The following is a 14,222-nucleotide window of genomic DNA, read 5'->3' on the forward strand; positions in this document are numbered from 1 at the left end:
CTGACCGCGGCGGCTTAGCCGCGGTCAGAGAAGGGAAAACGGCGGTCTCCCGCCGGTTTCCCGATGCCCCCAAGGAATCCTCCAAGCCGGCGCAGCTTGCTGAGCCGGCTTGGGGATTCCGACTCCCCCTCCCGCCATCCAGTTCCTGGCGGTTCTCCCGCCGGGAACCGGATGGCGGGAGGGGGAGTCACGGGGCCCCTGGGGGCCCCTGCAGTGCCCATGCCAACGGCATGGGCACTGCAGGGGCCCCCGTAAGAGGGCCCCAAAATGTATTTCACTGTCTGCCTTGCAGACAGTGAAATACGCGACGGGTGCAACAGCACCCGTCGCACCTTCCCACTCCGCCGGCTCGATTACGAGCCGGCATCCTCGTGGGAAGGGAGTTTTTCCCTGGGCTGGCGGGCGGTCTTTTGGAGACCGCCCGCCAGCCCAGGGAAAAACTCATAATACCCTCCGCGGTCTTTTGACCGCGGAGCGGTATTATGGAGGGCTGAATTCTGGCGGGCGGCCTCCGCCGCCCGCCAGAATCAGAATGAGGGCCATTGTGTTTACAAACTATCATGATGTCGGCAAGTTGCTGCATTTCTTTGTTCAGCGCTCCGTTCGCGCTCGCATTTGTTTAATATTCGGGGTCAGGCAGCAACGGTCGGGTTGCTCCTGGGCCGAATACCTTGCATTCCAACGCGCTTCGCGCGCGCGGCTTTCTTCGCATTCTTTCGTCGCCTCAGGCAGCAACCGTCATTCGGGTTGCTCCTGACATGAAGGGATCCTTTGAGAAACGCTGTTGCATTTCCCAGTGCCTACCTGCATCAATCCGGCGTCGTCTTGTTCCGACCGGCAATTTCCTCAACGACTCGACTGGCAATTATTCTTTCTGTGCCAGCGAGTCGCTTAGTCTTAAAAACCCCACCCAGGGGAGGAGTGTTGACCCAGTCTCTTGTTTTTTCTTCAGGGTTAACCCCTGGTTGCCTGGCAGGTTATCCTAGAAAGGCTACATAGCTTTATTTTCTTTATTTTACTTTGTTTTTTTTAGTTCACTCATTTATTTATTTTTCTAACATGGAGCCTGATATTTCTACAATGGAACAGGGTGTTCCCAGCGACTTGGAGGACATCAGACACAAACTCTGTAATTTTATTAGGAGTTCTGTACATCAGGCAGTGTCGTCCTCTATACAAAAATTGTCAAAAAATTCAGAAACCAATTTTTCTAATCTGTTGTCCAAATCTTCGGCCCAAACTGCGGGGGAATGCAGTCAGTCCTATCAACCAAGTCATCTGTTTTGGCGTAAAAGGAAAGTGAGTCTATCTCACACGTCAGAGGACGCGGTACCTCATAAGGCTCCTGCCAAGGAGTATAATAATATGGCTTCCAAACCTTCTTTGAAACGTAAATTTAAAGAAGGTAATGTCACTCTTCCTGTTCCTATCGCCACCATCCCGGATATTGTTGAGGACATGCCTGATGTGGACTGAGACCGTTATGTCTCTGACAAAGATGATAATGATTCATTATCCGTACCACCTCCAAAGAAAACAAAGGTTTCCTCAGCTGTTTCTCCTCTTTTTGATGCAGAAGATTTTCCCATGTTCGATCCCACACATATTCATCATCCGAATTCAACGGAATGGTTTCCAGCAGACCACGTGGGTCGTTATGTGGCTCATAAATTATGTTCACCTTTGGACAAACAAACTAGAGCCAAGTTGAAGTCGGAATGCCCTCTTCCGGTTCTTCCTAATAAGGCTACCATTACTCCTGACATTGATCAGCAGATGCTGACCTTTTTTACTAATCTGGGTAAGGACTGTGATGGGTCGCTCCGACCCGACCCACACAATTCTCTTGCTTGTGCTGACACTGCCACGTTTCACCTGGAGGCTAATGGAGAGACCGGCACTCTCGTTGGTCGGTTGCCGCCACCGCGGGAACTGACGTGGATTAGAAGAGAGATTCCTCCTTTTCCCGGTGAGGAGGTTGTGAGCGGAAGCTGGAACAACCCGGAGCTGGTGAAATCGGAAGACTGGACGGATCGAGAGGACGCGAAGCAAGGTGTCACGGAAACCGCCGTCAGGACGAGCGTGACGACGGGGCAGTCTGGAGAGGAGGAATCCCAGAGAGTAACCGAAGACCGCTGGCCCCGGGGAGCCTACGCTTGAGCCGCCACGCTCCTGAAGCATGGCCACTCCAGGTACGGAGATGCGGGCGGGGAAAGGAGTGGGGAAGCGGGAGGCGGGAGGTGAAGAAGACTGGGGAAGGGAGGGAAAGGAAACGAGCACTTGGGGAAGCACTGGTTTGAAGGGGTAAGGCAACAGGGACACGGAGTAAGAAGCATTATTAAACACAGGTATAGAGAGAAAAATCAAAGACAGAAAAAAAAAAAGAGGCAGCAAGAAGACAGAACAGACTCAAGAGAGAGAAGAGGGATCAAGACAGCAGAGAAGTCCACCTACTTAAGATATTGTAGAAATGAATAAGAGAGAGAGAGATGGAAAACCGCATATAAGAGCAAAGAAGTCCTAATCAGGAAACAAAGAGGGAAAGGAAGGAAAGAAGCCAGCCAGGAGAGCAGCAGAAGAGAAAGAGCAAGGGAAAGAAATACAAGAGTAAAGTGGAAAGAAGAGATAGGGACAAGGAAGGAAAGAAGAAAAGGAAAAAAAGAGACGAGAAAGAATAATAGAACCTAAACCTCTTCCCCACTTACCATATCTATTCTCTTTTGTTTTTCCACGCTCCCCGCGAGGTCCTGGAAGAAAGAAGAGAAGAAGACGAGCTAAGATGTCAAGCAAGAGGATATCATCACAACCAACCTATTCTCAACAGTTTTTTTTCCTAATACTTACCGTTTATACTGTTTCAAGAACAATAAAAGACAGTTCTCTGAAACCAAAACCTTGCAGTCCGGAGTCATAACTCAGCCATCCTCGTACAGGACCCTTGTAAAGGAGTGGACAAAGCGTGGTCGTCCTGTCAGGACAAGCTTTTGGACGTTAGTAGCCCACTTACAAGGATCTTTGACCTGGTTGAATCGGCCAGGTTGGAAGGCACTTTTTTAGACCCGGAAGAGTTATCATTGTGGGTCCAGCGCTGCTTCTGTCTACTGGGGAATGCAAATTCCTCTCTTATTCATGAACGGCGCAAGGGCCTCCTTATCAAACTGGATCCCAAATGAATTAACTTGGCAACCGTACAACTTCATGTTCAAACGGAAGTACAACTTTTTGGAGAATTTTTCATAAAGGACCTCAGTAAATACGTGGCCACATTTACCTCATTGGATAAAGCTCAGCAGTCCATGAGAAATGTTTAACCAACGTGTTTTTGCCAGGGCTGGTAGAGGCAGGGGCCGCTTTACCGGCCGCAGATTTGCCAATCAAGGCTCCAGAGGATACTACAACGCCTCTCATCAAGAATTCAGACCGCAGTTCTATCCCCAACGAGGCAGAGGTTTCTGTTCCAGGTCCTTCAGGAATTCAAGAGCCTCCAATCCAACAGGTAAGCCCTCATGTTGGTTTCTTTCCGACAGGGGGTCGTATTTACCATTTTCTTTCAAATTGGTTAACAATTACCTCAGATTCGTGGGTTCTAGACACTGTTCAGGGTTACAAAATAGAGCTTTATTCTACCCCTGTGCATGTAAATGCTCTTCCTCCTCCCCATTTTTCCTCAGAAATGGTCCGTCTCATATCTCTCGAGGTAGACTCCCTGTTACAAAAACAAGCTGTCTCAATCACCCATCCACATCCATTGGGTTTTACCAGCCCAATTTTTTTAGTTCAAAAGAAGAACAAAAAGATGCGACCAGTTATCAATTTAAAACATTTCAATCGGTTTGTGGTATATCAACACTTCAAAATGGAGACCATTCTTCACCTCAGAGATATCCTACTCCAAAACGCCTGGATGGTCCGGCTGGATCTACAGGATGCTTATTTAGTGGTTCCTGTGCATCCAGAGTTCAGAAAATTTCTTCAATTTCAATGGCTGAATCAAACTTATCACTTTACCTCTCTGCCCTTCGGTCTATCGTCAGCCCCTTGGTGCTTCACCAAGCTCATGAAGCCCGTGGTTGCTTTCTTGAGAGCACAAGGGATAAGACTTCTAATTTACTTGGATGATATCCTCATCTTAAGTCAGTCTTCTCAAACTCTTCTCGGCCATTTACAAACTGCTTGCTCTCTTTTAGAATATTTAGGCTTTATAATAAACAAAGAAAAATCTCTCCTAATTCCCACTCAACTCATAGAATTCTTGGGATTCCCGATCAATTCTCTTTCGGCAACTCTTCTTCTACCCGTGGTAAAAATAAAATCCATAAAGTCAGAGATTCTACAAATTCTTTGCAGCTCTCTCATTTCTCTCAGACCGTTAGCTCGAGTAGTAGGTCTTCTTTCCTCCTCCATCCAGGCAATCTTTCCCGGTCCCCTTCATTACCGGTCACTTCAAAGACTGAAGATCCAACACTTGAGGGGCTATCGTATTCGGACCTCGTTCCACTAGAACTCGAGTCACGTACAGAGCTTCAATGGTGGATAGACCATTTAGATGCTTGGAATGGGAAAAGTATTTTTCCATCAGCCCCAGATCTTGTGTTAGAATCAGATGCAAGTTGTCTGGGTTGGAGGGCCCGCTGTGGTCCCATCTTGACTGGAGGTATTTGGTCATCCGAGGAGTCCAAATTGCACATCAATTGTTTAGAGATGCTTGCCGGCTCCTTTGCAATCAAAAGCCTGGCAAAACACAAAGTACATTGTGCAATCCTTCTCAGGATGGACAATATCTCAGCGGTCAGATATATAAATCACCTCAGGGGCACAAAACCCAAACCTCTGGTGGATTTAGCCAAGAGTTTCTGGGAATTTTGCCTTTCAAACCATCTTTCGGTTCATGCAGAATACGTGGCAGGAGTTCTCAATTCGGTAGCGGATTGGCATTCTCGTCATCTTCGAGACTCCAGCGATTGGAGACTACATCCATCAATCTTCCACAAGATCTAGTCATTATGGGGTCCTCTTTCTATGGACCTGTTCGCTTCCTGCCTGAACACTCAGCTTCCTCAGTTTTACAGCTGGCGTCCAGATCCCTTAGCCTTGGCATCAGATGCTTTTTTACAGGATTGGTCACTTTCCCTCAACTACGCCTTTCCCCCTTTCATCATGATCAACAGGGTCCTAGCACATCTCAGACGTCAGCATGCCTCTTTAATTCTCATAGTCCTGTTTTGGTAGTCCCAGGTATGGTTTCCCACTCTTCTGGAACTTTCGGTGGATTTTCCCTTACTACTTCCGTCCTTCCCAGACCTACTGTTGGACACTCTTCAACGTCCTCACCCCCTCATCGTGGACAATATCCTCACCCTATCCACCTGGAAAATTTCAGGAATGCCCAATCTTTCCCACTCATTTCGACAGAGGCTTCTCAATACATCTCAAATTCCTGGGCCCCTGGCACCAAGAAGGCCTACAAATCGGCCTTGTCTTTATGGTACAGCTGGTGTTTGGGAAAACATATCCATCCCTTTTCAGCGGATGTAATTTTTGTAGTCAATTTGTTGGCCGCAGAGGCCAGTAAAGGTAAAGCTTTCCGCACTATCAATCTTTACAGATCAGCCATTTCCTCTAATCATGCCCATGTCAATGGGAAACCGGTAGGCGAACATCCGTTGGTGTGCCGGTTATTGAAGGGTGTAAAATTTTCCAAACATCCTCTACCGAAGTACAACAAATTGTGGGACGTTAATGTTTTAAAATATTTGATGTCTTTGCCAGACAATTCACTTATCATTAAAACTGTTATCCGCTAAATTAACAATGTTATTATGTCTGGTTTCCATTAAACGTTTATCGGACATTAAAGCTTTGGACGTCTCCAACTGTCAATTCACTCCTTCGGGGGTGTTGTTCTCGGATGTACGACGGACTAAGACTAACTTATCGCCAGTTTTTTATCCTTATTTTCCGCAACATCTGAAATTATGTGTGGGTCAATGCTTAAAGGTTTATGAACAAAGGACTGCAGATTTAAGAACATCCTCAGCTTCCCAACTCCTTATCTCTTTCAGGAAACCCTATAATCCGGTTTCGTCCGCTACTTTGGCACGTTGGGTTAGATGGATCATGTCCTTAGCGGGTATTGACATTTCCAGATTTGGAGCTCATTCTTCCAGAGCGGCTATGGCTTCCAAAGCCTTTTGGGCCGGTTCTCGGCTGGAGGATATTCTGAAATCTGCTGATTGGTCTAATGGCAATATATTTAAAGTTTTCTATTGCAAACCTGTTGATAGTGTTTCATTTAATGTAATTAATATGCTTTAAACTCGCATAATAGGAGCCTCCGGTCTTGTCATAAAATGTAGATTTTCCTAGTTCATGACAGAAAGTCTTAATTTTATTAAAGACACGAAGGCGAGTATTATCCCGCCTCTGGTATAAATATTGTTTCTCCCTCCCTTTCTTCCAGCGCCAGTTTCTTCCAATCAACCGGCGACTTAGATGTCCATCCTGCTTCAACGCCTCGTTTTGGATGAATCCTCTGATTCCTTCAAGTTCTGGATCTTCTTCACCTGGTTTATCGGAGCATACCTTCCTCTGTGGAATTTTGGACTTCTGACGTGTTTGCATTTCTTATGGCATTGTTTATTCTGTGTTAATTATTCCCGTTATTTACTTATGATTGACTTTGTTCGCAAGAAAAGAGTGCTGCTTGCAGTCAAGTGACATCATAATGGCATGGGAGTATTACCATTGGTGGATATGTTTGTACTACGTTTCTAATCCCATTGGCTGTCTGTGTTAGCCTCATGGGATTTGTAGTTTCTTCTTGACTGCAGCTATAGATTAAAGTGAGAAAAGAAACGCATAATACTCGCCTCTGTGTCTTTAATAAAATTAAGACTTTCCGTCATAAACTAGGAAAATCTACATTTTATGGCAAGACCGGAGGCTCCTATTATGCATTAGTCTTTTCTTTATTTTCAATAGCAGCTTTGCGAATTGAATAAAAACCGGCCTTGATGGAATGAAGCAAGTGGCTCCTGCTGCGAGCCGAAAGAAAGATACAGAGCCGCTTTCTCCACAGCGCGCGATGGCCAAATTGCTGACATGCGTTGGGAAGAAAACGGTCACAAGCAGCAGTTAAGACGCGAGCGGGCGGCGCGAGGGGCAAATTCTAATGCAGCTACGAGCCGACTGAAAAACAATAGCATATCAATAACAGAATATCACCACAGCACAGCTCTTACACAAACGCACTAGCACAAGTATAAAAAAGTGACAGAAGGAAATATAATACTTATCTTGACTGCGAGCAGCAAGAAAAGAGGGCTGTTCTCAGTCAAGATAGGTATTATTACAGGGGATTGTTTGTGATTGGTGCACTGCTTGAAACTACCTTTGTATTCCCATTGGCTGTTTTTTGTTTGCCTTATGGGATCTGTAGTTTTTTCTTGACTGGAGCTGCTACTGAAAATAAAGAAAAGACTAATGCATAATACTCGCCTCCGTGTCTTTAATAAAATTAAGACTTTCCTTCATAAATTACTAGGAAAATCTACATTATGCTTCTCTTTCAATGCTTTCTTTTTTCTCAGTAGCCAATAAAAAGAGACACTTTTTTAAACTACATTTCCCAGTAAAACATACTGATCACGTGACCAACCATAGAGGATCCCCCTTATAAAACCTGGGGACATAAAAACTCGTCCTCTTCTTTGCTGCTCCGGAAGCCATTTAGGTACACTTATTTATTGTTCCATACTGAAAAATGTCCTAGCTTTCGTGAAGGAAACTTTTAATTCTATTAAGGACATGCAGGCGAGGAATATGTAGTCCTTTCTTCACTTTATTACAAACAGAAAGTTCAAAGTAAAAAAAATTCTAACTTACGCGTCCTGAATTTTCAATTCTATTAAGGACACTGAGGCTATCTCCTTCTTTACTGCCCAAAAACAGCAGCCAATCTGTTAACATTTAACAAAAAACAAATACTACACATCCCATGATGCTTAATACATGGTCACATGCCCCAATCACCAACTGTGACCTCTGTCCATAAATATCAAGACCCTCAATGTCACTTTCTATTTCTTTGTCAAAGGCAGATAATCCTTAAATTTTCCAAACTAAAACATCTTACGTAGGTGCTTCTTCAACGATCCTCCAAACCAGATCTGGATAAACCCAAAGAGTTCAACAGGAGCCAAAAGCAGTAGAACTTCCAACGGAGCCAAACCGCAGATAGATGACTACATTTAGCCACAAACTGAATGCATCTCAGGTAGTCTTCTGATCAGAACCTAAAACATAAAATAATAGAAGGTAATATCTCATAAAAGCCAAATAGACCATAATGCTGTAAACTATCTAAGACATTAATAAGGTAGGGCACAATCAATTCAATAGCATCCCTGTGACATATATATATATATATTAAATATGACATAACAACTTATTAAAGGGAGGGATAATCCTCGCCTCTGTGTCCTTAATAGAATTAAAAATTATTGACGCATAAGCTAGAAAATGTTTTATTCTATTTCAGGACCGGAGGCTCCGATTATGCTTGTTTAAAGCTGTCCACTTACCACAGTAGCAACATCCACAACAGGTTTATGATAAAATTTAAGAAACGTAGCCTCAGAAGACCAGTAAGCTGCTTTCAAATATCCCTAAAACAAGAACCTAAAGCATATGATTTGGAGGCCATAGCCCTCGAGCAGAATGAGCTCCAAATTGACTGGTATCTATACATGCTTCACACATTAACCATCTCACCCATCTTGAAAGAGTGGCTGAAGAAACTGGTTTAAAAGGTTTTTGCAAGGAAATTAGTAACTGTCCATTAGCAACTTGTCTAGATTCGTCTGTGGCCACTTCGTAATCCTTTAAACCTTGAACCGCACATAATTTTGAATTATCAGGATACCTTGGATAAGTTACTGACCTGCAATTAGTTTTTGTTCTTCTGGTAATAGTAAAAGTAACACCTTCCGGGGAATACACGCTACCGGCCAAATCTAAAGCCTTGACATCTGATACTCTCTTACAAGAAATCAGGCATAATAACATAGTCAGTTTTGCTGAAATCTGTTTACGAGACACATCCCACAATTTGGAATATCTAGTTTGAGGAGGATTAGAAAGATAAATACCTCTCAACAATTTGCAGACCAGAGGATGTTCACCTACAGGTTTACCATCAATATGTACTTGACCAGCAGAAATGGCAGATCTGAAATTATTAATAGTTCTATAAGCCAAACCTGAACCAGCCAGTTCTGCTAGAAAATTTGCAATAATTTCAACGTCCGATTCCACAGGATTAATATCCCTTCCATCACACCAACTATTCCATCTGCGCCATGCTGATGAATATCTTTTATGAGTGCCTTATGCCCAAGCCTGTCTAATGAAATCTGTAGCTTGTTGCGAAAGACCTGGGGAATTCCATTGCGACCTGAAACCATCCAAACCATCAGTGCCAGTTTCCCTGATGAGATCAGAGGATGTTGAGCCCTCCAGGTTCAAGAGAAAATCTGGACAAGGAGGAATGAGAAGCGGGCGAGCACAAGCTAACTGCAGAGCAATTGGGAACCAAGGCTGGGCTCTCCAAAATGGAGTCACCAATATAATGTCTACTTTCTGCCTCCAAACTTGAGATAGGACCCTGGAAACATCAGAAAAGGAGGAAAGGCATAACCCCGAAACTGAGACCAATCCTGAAGAAAGGCATCTGTCGCCAATGCCAGGGAATCTGGGCGCCAGCTGAAGAATTTTGATATCTGAGAATTGAGGCGAGATGAAAATAGATCCAACTCACAAGGACCCCACTGCCTGATTATCTGACAGAAAATCACTGGATCCATTCTCCAATTGCTGGAATCTCTGAGATACCTGGAATTCCAGTCTGCTATGGAATTCTAAACACCCGGGAGATATTCTGCGAGAACAATCGGGCGACGTTTGAGACAGAAGTGCCAGAAATCCTTGGCAATCGCCGCCAGTATCCTGGACTTCGTTCCTCCTAGCTTGTTGACATCACCGCTGAGATATTGTCCATCCTCAGGAGAATGCAACAGTCCGTGTTGTGAGCAGAAATGCTCTTTATGGCAAAGGAGCCTGCTAGGAGTTCCAGACAATTGATATGAACCCCCGGTCACTACAGGGCCGCAACGTGCTCCCCAACCCCAACGACTGGCGTCTGATTCGATCACCACTTCTGGGTGAGAACCGAAAATATCCCTGCCATTCCAGGCTTCCATGTGTTGGAGCCACCAAAGAATCTCCGACTTGACTTCGATGGTTAAAGGGATCAGTTCTGAATAACTCAGACCCTGTTGCAGATGTCTGATTTTGAGTCTCTGCAAGGCACGGTTGTGAAGAGGGGCTGGAAAGATTGTCTGAATAGAAGAGGCCAGAAGACCCACTATTCTGGCAATGTTCCTCAAAGATATAGTCGGACTGGCAAATGCCGACCTCAACTCCCTCTTGATATTGCAAATCTTTTGCGAGGGAAGAATTAACTGAGCACAGACTGAGTCTATCTGGAATCTCAGAAACTCTATCACCTGTGTCGGTTTCAATAACAACTTCTGTACATTGATCAGGAAACCCAAATCCTGTAAAAAACTGATGGTCCAGTGTAAATGAGTCAGAATGGATTGAAGGTCCTGAGCCATCAGTAGAATATCGTCTAGATAAATGATCAATCGAACTCCCTTGGTTCTCAGCCTTTCCATCACTGGCCTCCACAGTTTTGTGAAGCACCATGGGGCTGACGACAGGCTAAACGGAAGTGCATTGAATTCCAGACATTGGCCCCTCCAAAGGAATTGCAGAAATCTCCGGTGGGGGGGAAAGACAGGGATTGAAAGGTAAGCATCCTTTAGGTAAAGGCAGACCATCCAATCTCCTTCTAATAGAATATCCCTTAACATATGAATCCCTTCCATTTTGAAATGCCTGTACAAGATCCAATAGTTTAAATCCTTTAGGTTCAAGACTTAACAATGACCCCCTCCTTTTTTGTCTACCACAAAAATGGGACTGAGAAAATGTAGGAAGTTGGCTCTGTATGTACTATTTCAAAGTAAGAAATAGCATGCACAGGGTCCAAGGGTTCCCCTTAGAGGTAAGATAGTGGCAAAAAGAGATAATTCTAATGCTCTATTTTGTGGTAGTGTGGTTGAGCAGTAGGCTTATCAGAGGGCAGTGTTAAGCATTTGTTGTACACACACAGGCAATAAATGAGGAACACACACTCAAAGACAATTCCAGGCCAATAGGTTTTTTGTATAGAAAAAAATATTTTCTCAGTTTATTTTAAGAACCACAGGTTCAAGATTTACAATCAATACTTTAAATGAAAGGTACTTCACTCAGGTATCATAGGAACTTTGAATCAGCAAAATAGCATGTACAGTTTTGACAAAAATGGAAATAAGCTATTTTAAAACTAGACAGTGCAAATTTCAACAGTTCCTAGGGGAGGTAAGTATTTGTTAGTTTTGCAGGTAAGTAAACCACCTACAGGGTTCAAAGTTGGGTCCAAGGTAGCCCACTGTTGGGGGTTCAAAGCAACCCCAAAGTTACCACACCAGCAGCTCAGGGCCGGTCAGGTGCAGAGGTCAAAGTGGTGCCCAAAACGCATAGGCTTCAATGGAGAAGGGGGTGCCCCGGTTCCAGTCTGCCAGCAGGTAAGTACCTGCGACTTCGGAGGGCAGACCAGGGGGGTTTTGTAGGGCACCGGGGGGACACAAGTGAGCACAAAAAGTACACCCTCAGCGGCACGGTGGCGGCCCGGTGCAGAGTGCAAACAGGCGTCAGGTTTGTAATAGAGTTCAATGGGAGACCCAGGGGTCTCTTCAGCGAAGCAGGCAGGCAAGGCTCCTCGGGGTAGCCACCACATGGGCAAGGGAGAGGGCCACCTGGGGGTCGCTTCTGCACTGGAGGTCGGATCCTTCAGGTCCTGGGGCTGCGGGTGCAGTGTCTTTACCAGGCGTCGGGTTCTTAGAAGCAGGCAGTCGCGGTCAGGGGGAGCCTCTGGATTCCCCCTGCAGGCGTCGCTGGGGGTGCTCAGGGAGGTCAACTCTGGCTACTCACAGGGTCGCAGTCGCCAGGGAGTCCTCCCTGTAGTTTTGTTTTTCTGCGGGTCGAGCCGGGGGAGTCGGGTGCAGTGTGGAAAGTCACACGCTTCCGGCGGGAAACGTGCAGTCCTTTTAAAAGCTGTTTCTTTGTTGCAAAGTTGTATCTTCTTTGGAGCAGAGCCGCTGTCCTCAGGAGTTCTTGGTCCTTTCAGATACAGGGTAGTCCTCTGAGGCTTCAGAGGTCGCTGGACCGTGGGGGACGCAACGCTGTTGCAGTTTTTCTTGAAGTGGGGAGACAGGCCGGTAGGGCTAGGGCCAAAGCAGTTGGTGTCTCCGTCTTCTCTGCAGGGCTTTCAGGTCAGCAGTCCTTCTTCGTCTTCAGGTTGCAGGAATCTATCTTGCTTGGTTCTGGGGGCCCCTAAATACTCAATTTAGGGTTGTGTTTAGGTCTGGGGGGTTAGTAGCCAATGGCTACCAGCCCTGAGGGTGGCTACACCCTCTTTTTGCCTCCTCCCTGAGGGGAGGGGGGCACATCCCTAATCCTATTGGGGGAATCCTCCATCTGCAAGATGGAGGAGTTCTAAAAGTCAGAGTCACCTCAGCTCAGGACACCTCAGGGGTTGTCCTGACTGGCCAGTGACTCCTCCTTGTTTTTCTCATTATCTCCTCCGGCCTTGCCGCCAAAAGTGGGGCCGTGGCCGGAGGGGGCGGTCATCTCCACTAGCTGGAGTGCCCTGTGGTGCTGTAACAAAGGGGGTGAACCTTTGAGGCTCACCACCAGGTGTTACAGTTCCTGCAGGGGGAGGTGAGAAGCACCTCCACCCAGTACAGGCTTTGTTACTAGCCACAGAGTGACAAAGGCACTCTCCCCATTAGGCCAGCATCATGTCTGGTGTGTGGCAGGCTGGCAAAACTAGTCAGCCTACACTGGAAGTCGGGTATGTTTTCAGGGGGCATCTCTAAGATGCCCTCTGGGGTGTATTTCACAATACAATGTACACTGGCATCAGTGTGCATTTATTGTGCTGAAAAGTTTGATACCAAACTTCCCAGTTTTCAGTGTATCCATTATGGTGCTGTGGAGTTCGTGTTTGACAGACTCCCTGACCATATACTCCTATGGCTACCCTGCACTTACAATGTCTAAGGTTTTGCTTAGACACTGTAGGGGCATAGTACTCATGCACCTATGCCCTCACCTATGGTATAGTGCACCCTGCCTTAGGGCTGTAAGGCCTGCTAGGGGGGTGACTTATCTATGCCATGGGCAGTGTGAGGTTGGCATGGCACTCTGAGGGGAGTGCCATGTCGACTTAGTCATTTTCTCCCCACCAGCACACACAAGCTGGCAAGCAGTGTGTCTGTGCTGAGTGAGGGGTCCCCAGGGTGGCATAAGACATGCTGCAGCCCTTAGAGACCTTCCCTGGCTTCAGGGCCCTTGGTACCAGGGGTACCAGTTACAAGGGACTTACCTTGATGCCAGGGTGTGCCAACTGTGGAAACAAAGTTAGTTTTAGGGAAAGAACACTGGTGCTGGGGCCTGGTTAGCAGGCCTCAGCACACTTTCAAATCATAACTTGGCATCAGCAAAGGCAAAAAGTCAGGGGGTAACCATGCCAAGGAGGCATTTCCTTACAGAAAACCTGAAGGGTGAAGAACTGCAAAACTTACTGCTCCCTTGTGTAGCAGGGCTCGAACCTCTACGTCTATAAAAGGCTGATCTGCGCGGGAAAAAGTCCTTTGCTGAGGAGGGGTTAGTTGTGTCAGAGTGCTGATAAACTCTAGATGAAACCCCAAAACTGTCTGAAGAATCCAAGGGTCTCCAGAAATCTTTTTCCAGTTTTCTAGAAACAATCCCACTCTGCCTCCAAGAATCACCTGAGAATAGGGTATAATGCTCACCTGAGTAACCGGCCTCTTGGATTGCTCCTTGTTGTCCTCTACGAGTTCCTCTACGAAATCTGCCCCAACCTCCTCTGGAGCGAGTGGGATAAAAGGTAGTGTCTGATTGTTCTCCAGATCCACTACCTCTCCCTCTGCGATAATAGTTTTGAGGACCGGAGAAGGATCCTCGGCCGTGCATTCGTCCTCGATAATGCCCGGCCCTGACAAAAAGGCCTCGTCTGAAAAGCTTTTTAA

Source organism: Pleurodeles waltl, chromosome 9, assembly GCF_031143425.1.
Source record: "Pleurodeles waltl isolate 20211129_DDA chromosome 9, aPleWal1.hap1.20221129, whole genome shotgun sequence".
Lineage (NCBI taxonomy): Eukaryota > Metazoa > Chordata > Amphibia > Caudata > Salamandridae > Pleurodeles > Pleurodeles waltl.